This window comes from Varroa destructor, unplaced genomic scaffold (assembly GCF_002443255.2).
Source record: "Varroa destructor unplaced genomic scaffold, Vdes_3.0 BEIS01000002.1, whole genome shotgun sequence".
Taxonomy (NCBI): domain Eukaryota; kingdom Metazoa; phylum Arthropoda; class Arachnida; order Mesostigmata; family Varroidae; genus Varroa; species Varroa destructor.
The window spans coordinates 1446041-1459829 of record NW_019211455.1 but is presented as its reverse complement, the minus strand read 5'-3'; the positions used below and the strand labels follow the sequence as shown (position 1 = coordinate 1459829).

Genomic DNA, 13789 nt, shown 5'->3' with positions numbered 1-13789 from the left:
TTTATCTAAAAAACAATCGGCGATAATATTGTTGGTCTCATTACCTCAATTATCATTCACTTTTTATGATGATTTGTAACGACGAATTTCTGATATCGTTTACATGCAACCACAATAAGATGATGAATAAATCTCGGCTTTCGATAACGGTACTTGAGACGAGCGGCGACGGTTATATCGCCCGTATAAGATCAGAAGTGGTAGTTTCTTTGTTCCTATGATTGCACCGCGCATTTTCAAGACTTACCCACTTGCCAAAGCCGCATTGAGTGGGGCTGTTTCAGACACCTACGAAGGCGTGTCATGCGGATAAAGGCTCTGGATGAATGTGGCGGTGGCTTAGTGGGTAACATATGTGTATGCTAATCTCAGGGAGATGTTGTGGTGTAGGTTCGAATCGGGCATAGATCGACTGCGTTTCGTGCTGGCAGGAGCCAGACCTGTGATGGCAAACAAAGTGCTGCGATCGAGGGGTAATGAAATAAATCACACTGCGAATGGACGACATGGCGACCTACGGGACGCAGGCAGGCAGGTTTGCTTCTTCAATTTTAGCCAATAACAGCAATCCTGTCGACATCCGTCGTTACTCTAGTGAATGACGCTGAAGATGATGCTAACGACGGTCTGCTGCTGCTAAAAAGAATTCCAGCTACGGCTTCTATCCAGTAACGGAGCAGGAAATGATCGACGGTAGTGGTAAACAGTGTGAACTCATTTTTATGCAGTGTCGCCTGCCAGACGATCGCGATTCACTTCAATTGAATCCGATCGTTTAAACAGAAGCACTTGTCGCGGTATTCATGAAATACAGAGAGATGGATGGGACCGTCCTGCAAACGGTTGGAAGATGATTGTAGGTGGCGCTTATCTACTGACGAGAATTAGTTCGCTTGTGGCGCCATCAGTCGAGCGCTGTGGCGTTGTTGTTTCGCAAATATTCGTCGGTTTATATTGAAAGTAAACTTTATTAGAATCGAAATATCAGTGCCTTTGTTTTTGTCTTGTTTTTGTACATAATCCTTTTGACAAATTTCTCTCGTACTTGCAGTTCTCGACGAAATCCGTTAGAGAATGCAAACAAGATGCAAATAGGGAGATATACAGACGAACCCGAGTGAAATTTTTTAGTATTAGATGACACGTGAAGCTTCTCACCACACCTCTAGTCCGATAAAATGAGACACTTGTATATATAGTAACGAATATTGGGATTATTTAGGTACGATCTACATGTCTACTTTCATAAACTGTATGGCTCCCTTCGACGTGTACTGTACGATCCGATGATTACACCCCGGTTGATGCACCTCACTTGGCAACTGAATGAAATTAGAGTGTCTGTTCCCCAGACTGTCCGGGAAATCCAACTTCGAAACTTCGGTCAGACTGAAATTAGTTATTTGCTTGCGTCTAAAATAAAATTGACGATATAGCGGTTATTAGTTTCGGTGGTCATCTGATGGTGTACTTGTTCCTTTGATGGTGTTTAAAATGCATTATGTAAAAATCCCTATCAGTTGATCGATAGTGGCGTGCACACGCTAAAGCTTTAACCATCGGCTGCAAAAGATTACATGACGATAGTTCCCTTTTAGGTAGGTAATTCCCCATATAACGAGTTCATATCTGTAGCGTAGATATTTACTGAGAAAACAAGTTGCCTTAGATGATTTTTCCTTGGTGCCATGACAACGATTTGCAGGAGAATTATCGGATATAAACTTCAGTATTATCTGGGCGTATGCCGTAATCTTACAGCTTTCCCAGGGTACCTCCGAACTGAGGAATCTACTAGAAATAAAATCTCTTATAATAAATAATATATAATAATAATAACTGTGCGTAAAAATCGTGTATATCTGTTAAAGTTCCACCAGTATTCCACGCAATCAGTGATTTTCCCTTAATCAGCGAATAAGTTTTGGTTTCTGTCGATGATCAGATATCTTCATCAGTGGTGTAATGGTATTGTAGATTTGTAAGTTATGTCCTAATCGACAGAGCGTTTCTTCTGTTGAGTCGTTTTGTGTTGGTTGGAAATCCAGTAAAATACGCACTTCAGCAGCCTTCCTCTCTCATCGACACTGGCTTTTCAGTTCTTCCAATCGGTGCAATGAACAATGAAAAAAGCAGCCAAAGTACTCCGTAGCTAATAAAAAAATCCCGCGAATGTTCCGCTTATTGGCGAAAAGTTATTGGTCTTCGTTTTCCACAATGAGAAACGCAGAATATGGATGGAAGCGCCGAGTAAAAATGGAATAGGACGAGCCAACTCTTATGAACAGCATTCTCGGCCTGTTTTCTTGAAAAATTTTCGTTCGCTTTTTAAACCGGCACCGCCATCGCAGACGCGCCGCCGCATGGAATCGAAAGCTACCTAAAGAAGGCATTCGAAAGAACAGCAATTTGGACTCTATGTTATTCTAGTTTTTTTTATAGGATACTTAATTTTTCGTGTGGAATAATTTACTGTGCTAATGGTGCTAGTTAAAATGAAAAACGGATGCCTTTGTGAACGAAGTATGACGGTCTGCGGCAGGTGTGTCAAGTACCTTTTAGGAATTTGGTTACCACCTATGACTCAAATCAAGGCTGATGTCCCAGATTACGTTCCTAGGCTAATCTAGGCTTCAAATCGAATTTTCACCTGTCATTTCCGAGATCGAATATATCGCTTGATGCTTGAATATGTAATTTATATGTAACATAAGCCTATATATATAGAAAGAGCAAAACAGACCCGTTATAAGATTAACTTACCGATATCTTTGTTAATTGGTAGATACTGATAGTATTTAATAACGTCCGTTCGTGAGCTTTCTTCTTATATATGCACGTATTTTTTAAAACCATCGTAGTAACGAACAAGATGATTAGAATCTAGCCATAAGTTGGTTAACGTGCATAAAAATATTCAAGTTCAAAGAAACTTATCATTGTATGGCTAGTACAGCTCTGGAAACAAAACCTGCAAAGTAATCCGACGATTGATCGTTTTCATACTGATACAATGTCCAGTACTTCGATTGGTATATACGTGTGCATGTGTGTTGTCAAATGATTGACTCGCACAGATTTTGGGTGATTACCCAAACTCCAAGGTTGCCACCTTTTCTGATGATAGGTGGATGGTTCTTCACACAGCCTTCAAACGCTTGCTCTTCAAGAATTCCTGCGAGGGCCATTTATGTATGGTCACATTGTCTACCGTTTAGCGCTGCGTAAAAATATATTCACCCCAAACAGTTCACCCACTTGTGACCGTAGCGGTTTATTCATGGTCGCCCAGCCCCACAGTCACAGCTGATCGCGTGCCTAGAACGCATAACTAGTGCGACGTTTCAAGTTGTTGTTGCCGCTGTTCGCGACTTTGCCCCCGTCGCTGACGTCGTAATCGATATTACTCCGGCCGCTACAGAACTTGTAGCGCATGCAAGCATACACGGACAGACCCGTCATTATGTTCATGTTTCGCTTTTTATTACTGTCTCTCTCTCTCTCTTTTTCCTTGTCTCCTTTTCTCTAAGTCTTTAAAGAAGGACAACGCTGCGATATCTTCCCGCGTTTCATTCTTCCCAGGTCGTTGCAGCGCTTGCTACGGTGGCGGCCTCGCCAGGGGCGGCAGTCTCAGCAGAGATCGCTTCAACGCGCGTTGGAACGGGTCGAAGTGGAGCGAGCGTGGGGGGGAGGGAGTAGCAAATTGTGTTTACCGCTGGCGTTCCCAACTCCTTCTAGCCCCAGCCACCTCGAACCCTCCTGTTCAGCATTAATCATCGATATGATCTTACCCAAGACCCGCAAGTCCCATATCTCATGTCGTTTCGATCACAGTCCCTCTTCCTAGCAGAAAATCGTTTCATTTTGTTGCTAGATTACAGGAAATTATAGCAGAATTGTATTTGCGGCAGAGAGATGTAAATTTTGCTCTGGCAAAGTACAAAGCCATGAATGTAGACTTGGTGGAAGATTGAACGAAGATGGCCATGCCTGGAAAGTTTACTACACCCTAGGCGTGACGTTGCCTGCTTACCTGGATGTACGTACGTGTATTTATGTACGAGCTTGCGAAGTACGATGTATATGTTGCCTGAGGGAACCAGCGGGACTGGATCAGAATGGAAACCGCTTAGGGGCTATTGTAACTAGTGATACTGAGCGATATTATTTTGATTATGTCTTAAAAGTTGATTTCTTTAACTCGGTCTATTTAATAGGCTATTGAGGTCATGAAAATGGGGCGTCGTGTCGTGGAGTTTGATCGCATTTCGAAATACGGCCCACGTCAACAAACTGAGAACTAAAAAGCAATTTTAGGCACCTCTTGTGAATTTGATTCGTTAGATTTTTATGTCAGTCTGGAAAAATATTGAGATTTAGCTTGTACGGTAGTTGAATGGGAAACGTAATGTGTTTTCCTTTTTTAAGTGAATAATTGGTTATTTTTGTGCAGAAGCACAACAAATTAAATATGTTATTGGAAATCTGAAGCTAATGTGCGGTGAACTTTTATGGTGTACACAAAATTTGTGATCAGTCGAACAGCGAATTGACCGGTATGTTTATACGTGTGCGTTGGCCGATAGGTAACTGGCCGTCTTTGTTTATTACTTTTTAATTCGATGCTCGTACTTTATGTACTCCTGTTATCAAAACAAGCCTATTATAATCATTTTATTGAGATCACGAAATTTTGTCTCTTTTCGGGCTACGAAAATAGAAGGACTAGGTTTACCACCTAATCCTTCGATTCGAAAAACACACTTCGATTTTGAAAAAGCTCTCAAGGATGCTCAAGCGAAGGTCTCAAGCAAAATTAAAGGAAAGTTATTTAAGGTTAAGCGTTCGACACACGTTCGACATTTCTTGTCGAGTGAATCATTCACACAATAATCTTCGTGGGTGTCTGTGAAAAAATCTAGTGTAGGACCCACAGGTCGCAATACTTTAATCTTAGAACTTTGAAGCGTTTGTGTTCAATTTTGGAGAAAAGGTCATTGGCGTTTCAGTGTACGATAATTCTCAAGTGTTTCAAAAGTTACGGAATCAACGGCCTTAAAATAGGAAGCTCTAACCTTTCCTTTTAATCACTCTTCATTCATAGTTACTGTTTCACAAAATTTATTATTTAAAGCTCTCACGTGAGTCAGTTCGGCCTAATAGGATAACGACGGTAGATTACTCATATAAGAATAAGAAAGAAAAAATGGATTTGAAAATGAGTTAATGACTAAAGCGTTCAACAAAAACCAGTATTGTTGAACCTGAACCTAACCCCAACATTAACTAGCTCATCAACATTGCTTCACCGATCAGAAAATGGCGTCTCACGTTTCCTACAAAGGAATACTTATTGCTTTAGCCCTACGCTAACGTCTTTCTAATCACTGCCATATTGGCTAATGATAATTTCTTGGCGTTGTGCGTCGGACCGCTACTTTCACTGCGAGAGACCGCAGCGCATATACTGCACACCTCAAACGTTATGTCTAATTCGAAAATGTGTTATTTTTTAATTTGCATAATCTGTATCTATCTCTTTTCTGTTGGACTCTCAACTAACCTTTAGAATAAAACAGTTTAGTTTACGACTTTGTGATGAGCTCGAGTTCAGGATTTCATGTCGAGCAGTATCACTCAGCATTGTTACAGACGGTTGGCCTCTTTCAGCACGAAAAAACAATAAAATATAAAATGAACCGACTTCGAACCCAGGTCACCTCACGCGTTCGGGTATTCACTAGGCCAACACGTTGCCAGTACACCGTCGCGGGGACGAGAGTTTATTGGCCTGATACAAGTAAATTGACGCGTCGTAATTACCGACTATTTCCACCTCTTTATTGTCACTTGTAGCTCACCTCGGTACAATGATGCCAAAAAATATGTATTCATATATCTTTGTATCATTAGCGAATTTCTCGGCATTCCGTCACGTCTGAGCGCCACCCAGATCCTTCTTACTAATGCTGAAAATATGAATGAGAGTACCGCTTCAAAATACTCGCTGGCCGTTTCAAGTTGTGATTCGTAAGGCTCGAGGTCTAAGCCTCAGCATAGCCGACCTCCGGGCGATCATTGTCAACCTGAGATTAAAGAACAGGCAATAGCTTTTGTTTCTCTGTGATCTTATTAAAACGCAATATCACACATCTCGCTAACGTTCGTTTTTAAGTTTAATGAACTGGTTTGTCGCTCTTAACGTCACTGCTTGTGTATCTTGCTAGCGTAGCTTCAACAGATAGTCGAACCATACGGCATTTTTACCCTGCTGGAAGATGTACAGGATGCGATTTGTGTGATTTCATGTTAGTGGCTTCCGAAGTTGCTTTCGGTAAACAATTAGGTGTGCGTACGATTTACTGATGCCTGGTGTCTGTTCGGGCATCAGTGATATATCCGTTACGCCATTAAAGTACCTTGAGGACGTATACAAGGTTCAACAGGGGCTGACGTCGGGTTTACGTTTGACTAGGTTGTCGTTACAAAACCGTGCTACGCTGTAGGGTAGGAGTATACCTCATTCGAAGAAATACTGCCCATCACCATAGTCGCGTTACTTCTGTCTATTATCTAACAAAAATAGTTCCCTTATTGTTAGAACATAATGTAATGCCTGTTTATGAGGATAGGTCGAGGTGTTTGCCAGAAAATTTCAGTTCTACACTCAGAAAGTAGAAACATTCAGCGCTGCGCATGATATCCCCAATTCAAAATGGTAGGCTTAGAAGCGGTAAGACCTACACGGCTCGACAAAATAGCCTGAGAGGCTTTTCAGTCTAGCCATACAATCCAGCGATTGCCGTTTGCCATTTTTAATTTTGTGCGCGTCCTCCTGTTTCACATATAAACAAAGCTATCATATGGCCTCTTTTTTCTAACAGCTTTTGCCTATTGTACTGCGTATGCAGGAAATAGATTCTTTGCAATTTCACCAAATAAAGTCGGATTTCGCAACTTCAAAAACGTAGCTTGCCTTACGCAACGGGCGACATTCGGCTTTTTTTCGATACTGTTTATCCTAAAGCTTAACGGAACGAAGGTCATGCAACAGTAACTCGTCTAACGCCAACAGCAGTATTAAAAAAGATCGAAAACATTTTGTAACAGGCCCGTCCAACCACTCAGCAATACATACGTATCCTCCTGTTGAATTGACCTGAATATACAAGCTTATATTAAAGCTTACCTAAAACACAGTTAATGATTTATTTATTCGGCAGGTCAATCTAGTTTAAAAAAAAAAAAACTCTATATGGAACTCGATCGAATATCTTGGTATTATTGTTTATTTATATACTTGTTTGTGTAATGTCGAGCAGTACCGTCTTTACATACAGTTATATATAGACAAGCGTGAAATTATGGAACAGAAAAGTAGCCATATGTAGTTGTTTTAGTTGCTTTATTTGCGGGAAGGTGCCAATTTTTCGGTTGTAGTCCACGTTATGGGCACAGCCTGTATCTAAGCTCGCATCGTCGCTGAGATGTTTCCTCTACTGGCGACTAGTGCGCAACAAATATAGTTGATCGCTTTCATTAGTTCACTAACGCGCAATGTCGCTACACGGGCATACGAATGGTACCATGCCAAACTTGACCATTTTACTAGCAGGACCATCCGTGCTAATATAGAAGGATCGGAACGCCGCGATTTGATAAGGGCCGGTTGGCGACTGGATTGGATCCGGGCCCTGAAGTATTCAACATCTCGTTCGGGTAGTGGAATAAATTCATCCGTTTCAAAATTCATCCGTTCGTTAATGGCCTGAGTTACTGTTTGTTCCAGTCCTTGGATTTCCGCTTTCTCCTGTCGTAGCTAAGGCTCCCTTGGGAAGCCTACCCAACTCACGATCATTATCACCGCAGTCGTCATCTTTAGTCTGGTCATGATGCTAGAGAGACCTAAAGAGCCTAAAAATCCGCCGGCATAGATGATCCAAGCAATTATCTTCCCTACACGGCCAACAAGAGCGAAGAAGCAAGCCCTTTTAAGTTTTATTTTTATTAATGAAAATTAAAACTTATCAGAAATTGACAAAACAGTAAGTTGGGACTGGCAAAGAAGCGTTGTGGCATTGCTAATCTCGGCCAAAGCCGTAATTACAGTGGTGAAAAAGCCAGCAAGGATAGCACGAGCACCAGTGTCATGTTCTCAAGTCCCTTCGAGGAGCTTCGCCACTTAGCTCACTAGCGAGACAAATGGAAAAAGGCTAGATAGGCAAAATGCCCAAAGCATAAGTAATGAACGAGGCGGAGATAGCGGCGTGAGTGGCGTCTGAAGTTAACAGACGCGACGACGGTGCTTCCTAGAAATGGCTTATTTCACCCGAGCCGCACGTGGATAGCCAATATTAATATTCATAGTGTCCCAAGCTTCATGATGCCAAGGAGCATCGTCGAGCAGACGAAAAGCGAAGCAAAGGGGGCAAAAAATAGGCACTAGTAGATGCCTCTTGAACGTCACACCGGGTGATAATTATTACTTCATTGCCGCTATTTATAACATGAATATGGTAACATAACGTGTACAAGAATATTTATTGTTTACTATCATTGATAAATCTACTTAGCCCTATCTCGAATAACGTTTGTTGATGTTATTAAGCAAGACTAACGGGGTTAATAGCCGTTGTCATATTAATAAAATAAGTGAAGACAAAAATTGAATCGCCACGGGAGCTTCAGGAAAAGCTGTGTTTCCCTATGGAATTTGCTTGATTCCACTGCGCGTGTTTGGCGCTTGTCAGTGGAGCGGCGCGATGAATACAGTGGGGTGTAGAGGGCCGAACTGTGAGCATTGACGCGAAACAGCGGAGGGGGACATCGCGTATTAACGTATGGTAGCATCATATGCAACAGTTGTCATAAATAAATAATAATTATTATATTATAATAATAAATAAGATAAATAAAAAAAAAAAAGGGTAAATAAAAGAGCACTAATTATGGGTTCGTTTGACGCAGCAGAGGGGTGGAAAATCATAGTCGGAGTTAATATTTAGCTGATACGGAGGCGTAGAGTATACAATACTGCGGAATTGCCATTGCACAACGGGAGAAGGTAGCGAAGGAGACACGTTCTGTCGACACTAATGGACACGCAATAGCATGCAGCGGCTTACGCGGATATTATAATATGGAACGATGGGTTTCCCAAAATTGTATTTATTCAAATATGTAGGTAAACCGCGAAGACCGGAAATGCACCTGGGAGACATATGTGATTATACGGTAGCATAAGTGGAATAGCAATGGTTGTACGTAACTAGCTAATGGACAATGCTGCTAGAGTTTGATAATGATCCTCATAGGGACCTGGAGACAGGGTCGAAAGGTACCAAAAGGCTGTGATAGCGGAAGAATTGTCTTACCCCACCCCCTCCCTCCACCTCCACCGCAAAAAAAGAAACAGTTTGATTAAATACACCTCTGCATTAACGGCGGACAGTCTCCTATTCGATCTCAGAAAGAACAGCTTGCAAGCGATTACAAAGACGTTGAAACACTTCCGGTAGAGAACAACAGTTAGAGAGCGGGTTGACTACTTTTGACATTTGCGCGGCGACAGTGGAAGCTGCTAGAGCTTTATCGAAATGGAGGGATACATCTAAAAGCAGCGTTGATAGTTTTGCTGGGATTACATCGTAATCTTCTTTCTGTTTTGGAGATTCACCGTGCGATAAAAGAGGTAAGTTCCCAAAGGATTCGAGAAGAGGCAGGCAAGAAATTTCTCCGTAGAGACGATGCACCCACGCCACATACTATAACAGTTGCATTTCGGGAAGACCTACAGAGAAATAGAGAAAAAAGTTTCGATATCTATATTCGAACTCATAGCTTCTTCTGATGTATGTATTGGCAATGAGGATGTATAGGCTTGCGAGAAATCGACCAAAAAGGACAGGGGTCCTTGGTCTCAACTTATGAACGTTTCATTATCTATATGTTGTCCAATTTGCATACACACAGTACATAAGTAGAGCATCCGCCGGACGTTTTCATCAGTCATCCACGTAGGATGAATAACTATACCCGGTATTACCTATTTGCTAAATTACCTATCATTATTAATTAACATGTCCTTCTTTCATTTTATTTTCGAGCTTTCATCATCGGTCGGTGTCAGTCTAGTGCCCTTGAAAGAAAGCGCGTTACAATAAAAGCAGTTTTATGTACACATCAAGTGCCTTTCTTTTTATTTATTTTACTTTATTATTGACTTATTCTGTACGCGACTTCTACTGAAGTTACTAAAGTTATCTCTATGTATGTATTGTATGAACTTTTTGTAGCCGTACTACAAATAATATATGTCTGCGAGAGTATAGTAAGGGTAACTATACATATATATATATATAGTTAACATATCCACTTGTGTTCTAAATAGCGATGATGTTTAAGTTCATCGTTGCGTAACCGACAGTGTTTTCTATCCGTCAATGTAAATGGACAGTAAGTATTCCTTCAGGTATGCCGAGATCCCTGAACAGGGGCTAATCTTGGCCATAGACATTATTCGCATGAGATTTAAAATGTATTGAAAAGTTAAAGGTCTTTTTATTAGAAACTCCTGAAGTTGCAATTTACTGCTGATAAACTGTCAAAATCAAAATACCTATCAAACTCGACCAGCGAACACTTTCCTCTTCGAAGTAACAGGACTACGGCCCACCGGCCATTGACAGCTTTTTACTCTTATCATGTACATCTCTACGTATGATGCCCACCCACTGCGAATGAACATCTACGTAATATAAACAGCCGAGCAAAATTGATACGATCTTAGAAAAAATGTCCAGAATATGTTCTATCCTGACCCTAGAACTCGTTCCCGTCCGTGTACGAAGCTAAGATAAAATGCCAGTTTCTTTAGCCGATGTGGCGTATAGTCGTCACATGATTTTCTGTATAAGGCTACAACGTATCTAACTTACGCTTGCGTCTTACAGGAAGGCCTGCGGCCTGAGTCCTGCAGCCGAGAGAAGCGCGAGCTACATATGTGACTGCAATGTGTGTGGGGTCAATTTTGACTGGGCAATTCGTGAATATCGAATTGAGTTCTCCATTTTAAGACCCGTGCGTAAGCTGAAAGTATATATCTATCAGAGAAAAATCAGATGCGTAACAGTTTCAGTTGTAGCTTCTCAGCTTTCAATAAATTGAGCAAAAAACGTCAATCTTGCTGCTGTTTTATCTGGATTCTGTCTTAATAAGCCTGTCTTAATAAGCCTGTGATTGAAACCGGTAATAAATGTCCCTATTCCGCTTGATCATAAGTGGCTGTAAAGTGCAGTAGTGAGGAACACCGGCCTGTTAAATTGTTTGTCAACACAGCGTCACATATTACTCAGTACAATTGCCACCGGCCTGCCACTTTTCACAGTGCTTATTGTGCAAGCCGCCATAAGTGCGTGTATGAATACATTACCGACAGCTGGGCAGGGCGAAGTTGAATTCAAATCATGGGTCTTGTCGAAGGGTCTGCCGCTGTTCCTGCCCCTGCCGTAGTTGAATTTTCAATTACATCTACGTCTGTTTCAAACTGGGTTGATTTTATCTGTAGCGCTATAGCGTGCGATCAGTCGAACAGACTACTTGCATGAATCAATTGTTCGGTGGTAAAAAAAAAAAAAAAGTATTGGCCGTTTCTATCTACATGGCCTTAAGGACACATGTCTGAGGTAAGATGAGGCTAGGCGTTCGTGTTGCTGGAAAGCGAGAATTTGACAGTAGTTGATATGCTAAACTTGTTGAAATGGCTTCATTCAGATTCACAAACGCCTGAAAGAGTGAGCTTTGTGCAAAATTGGCTGTATTCTATAATTGTATTTTATAAATTCTATCGAGTTCTATATATATATATATAAAAAATTCCGTTTATGGTTAAGAAACGGTCAAAATGTAGTTACGCTGTTTTCGTTCTAGGCATTTCGATATAAAAGACGCTTTTCGTAATAGTCGACCAAAATTATGCAAAAAGCTGACGGACGCATTGCACGTGAATGGCCATGATATCCCCTGATAGAAGCTGAATATCCGCCACCGAGCTATCTTAAATCGTTTGAAGACAGATCGCTACAAGGTAAGATTCGCTGTTTATGTACTAGACAAATTGACACAAGAGAGTCTATACATTTTGACTTTCATTTGCGAAACTCGACAGAAACATGAAGAAATTGAGCCATTTCTAAAACGACTGATCATGGCTGACCGAATGTGGATCGCAAACAATAATGTGCAAGTATAAAATCTTTTACAACCTGCGGCGAAGCCCGGACTGATGGTGGCCAAAGATGGTGATGCTAAGTGCTTGGTCAGACCGGGAACAAATCGAGCATTGCAAGCTGCTACCGTCGAGCAAAACAATTGATTCAGACCACTAAAGACACTACCGTGAAGCATTTAAAAAAAAATCGATTAGATCTGGTGAGCAGTGATGGTGCCATTATCATGTCAGACCACATACATCATTGGCTACGCGGCGAACGCGAAGGGAACTTGGATGGGAAATGAATTATAATACGTGTGCCGTATATCTGTTTATCGTCTCTTTCGGTCACTGCAGGTGCATTTAATTTCAATGGCGAGATGCACAGATCACTTAGCACAATTTTTTCCCTAGAAATTTGAGAGGAAAAATGATAAGATCGACGATCACAACATGTTTACCTTATTAGTCCAATTTTGAAATAGAAAAAATAGAACAGACCAGTAATTCTATGAGCCGGCGATGGGGCCACTTCCGACTATACGATACTACGCATTTTATTCATGGAACACGTAATACAAAATAGATCGTGTTTCTCGTCTTTTTTTTTTTTTTTTTTTGTCTATAGCTGGCTAGATTAGGGACAGGCGCATGCAGTGGCCGTTACGCTGCGAACGAGCAAGCAGGATAATGGCGACAATATAAAAAATAGTTCTCATACTGGCACAAACTGTGTAATAGTTGTACGCAGCTGCAACACTTTTTTTTTTTATACAGAACGGACACGACTGGCTTTTGGAGAAGGTCTGTACCTTCTAAACTCATAATGGAATACGGTGGTTAGTTTCGCCGCAAAGACCTGTCATCGCTTGACTTCGTCTGAATCTCCCTAGTCTTTAGCAGAAGCACAAGAGACCCTTCAGCATATCAATTTGTTCCTAGATGGCGCGGTTTTTCGTTTTCGTGGAGGTGTTGCCCCTGTGGGAGAAGGCGACCATCATCGATTGGCTAACGACCCAGCGCCAAGGGACAAATTATGGGTTAAAAAGGGAGTGTATAGGGATTGGATAACGCTGTCCTTGACAAAAGGCCTTCGATTCTTCTTCCGGTAGTCGCATGCAAATCCCTAAGGGTTTTACAGCTTGTAGATGTCAATACACGCGTTGCTGAAAGAAGACGAAACGGAATAGCGGAGCAATAAGTAACCAGGCAACGGGAAATACATCGTCAGCCAAACGCTGCCGATAGCACAACGCACACCGCTTGCATCATACTAATAATACGCAAGACGTAGCGATAACGGCACGCTATTACTCTCAATACGTCTTCAATGTGTCGCCACCGTTGAACAACAGGGGTGTCGAAATCGACTCAAGCGCTGATTATTTGTGAGCTCAATGTATGCTCCAGCCGTTAGTACAAATGTACACACACATATATATATATATATATATAGAAAAAAAAAAAACAGAAACTTATCTCTTATTAAAGACAGTACTAAGGCAAGGTTCGCGATAAACTGCGTTAAACTAATACGCTCAGTATTAACTATTTGATGCTCCTCTTTTATGAACCATT

The 13789-nt window shown here is 41.4% G+C and overlaps 1 long non-coding RNA gene across 13 annotated transcripts in view; it reads left to right on the top strand.

Annotated features, from left to right (window-relative positions):
• LOC111244121 (uncharacterized) overlaps positions 1-13789 on the top strand; it is a 63805-nt gene that overhangs the window by 38899 nt on the left and 11117 nt on the right. For 11 of the 13 annotated variants that reach the window (XR_015322187.1, XR_002670748.2, XR_002670752.2 and 8 more), the window contains 2 exons: positions 10953-11079; positions 11929-12085. This is a non-coding gene — a long non-coding RNA (uncharacterized LOC111244121). Of the gene's footprint in view, positions 1-10952; positions 11256-11928; positions 12086-13789 lie in introns of those variants that run through there. The other 2 variants (XR_015322181.1, XR_015322175.1) reach the window with 2 other exon arrangements.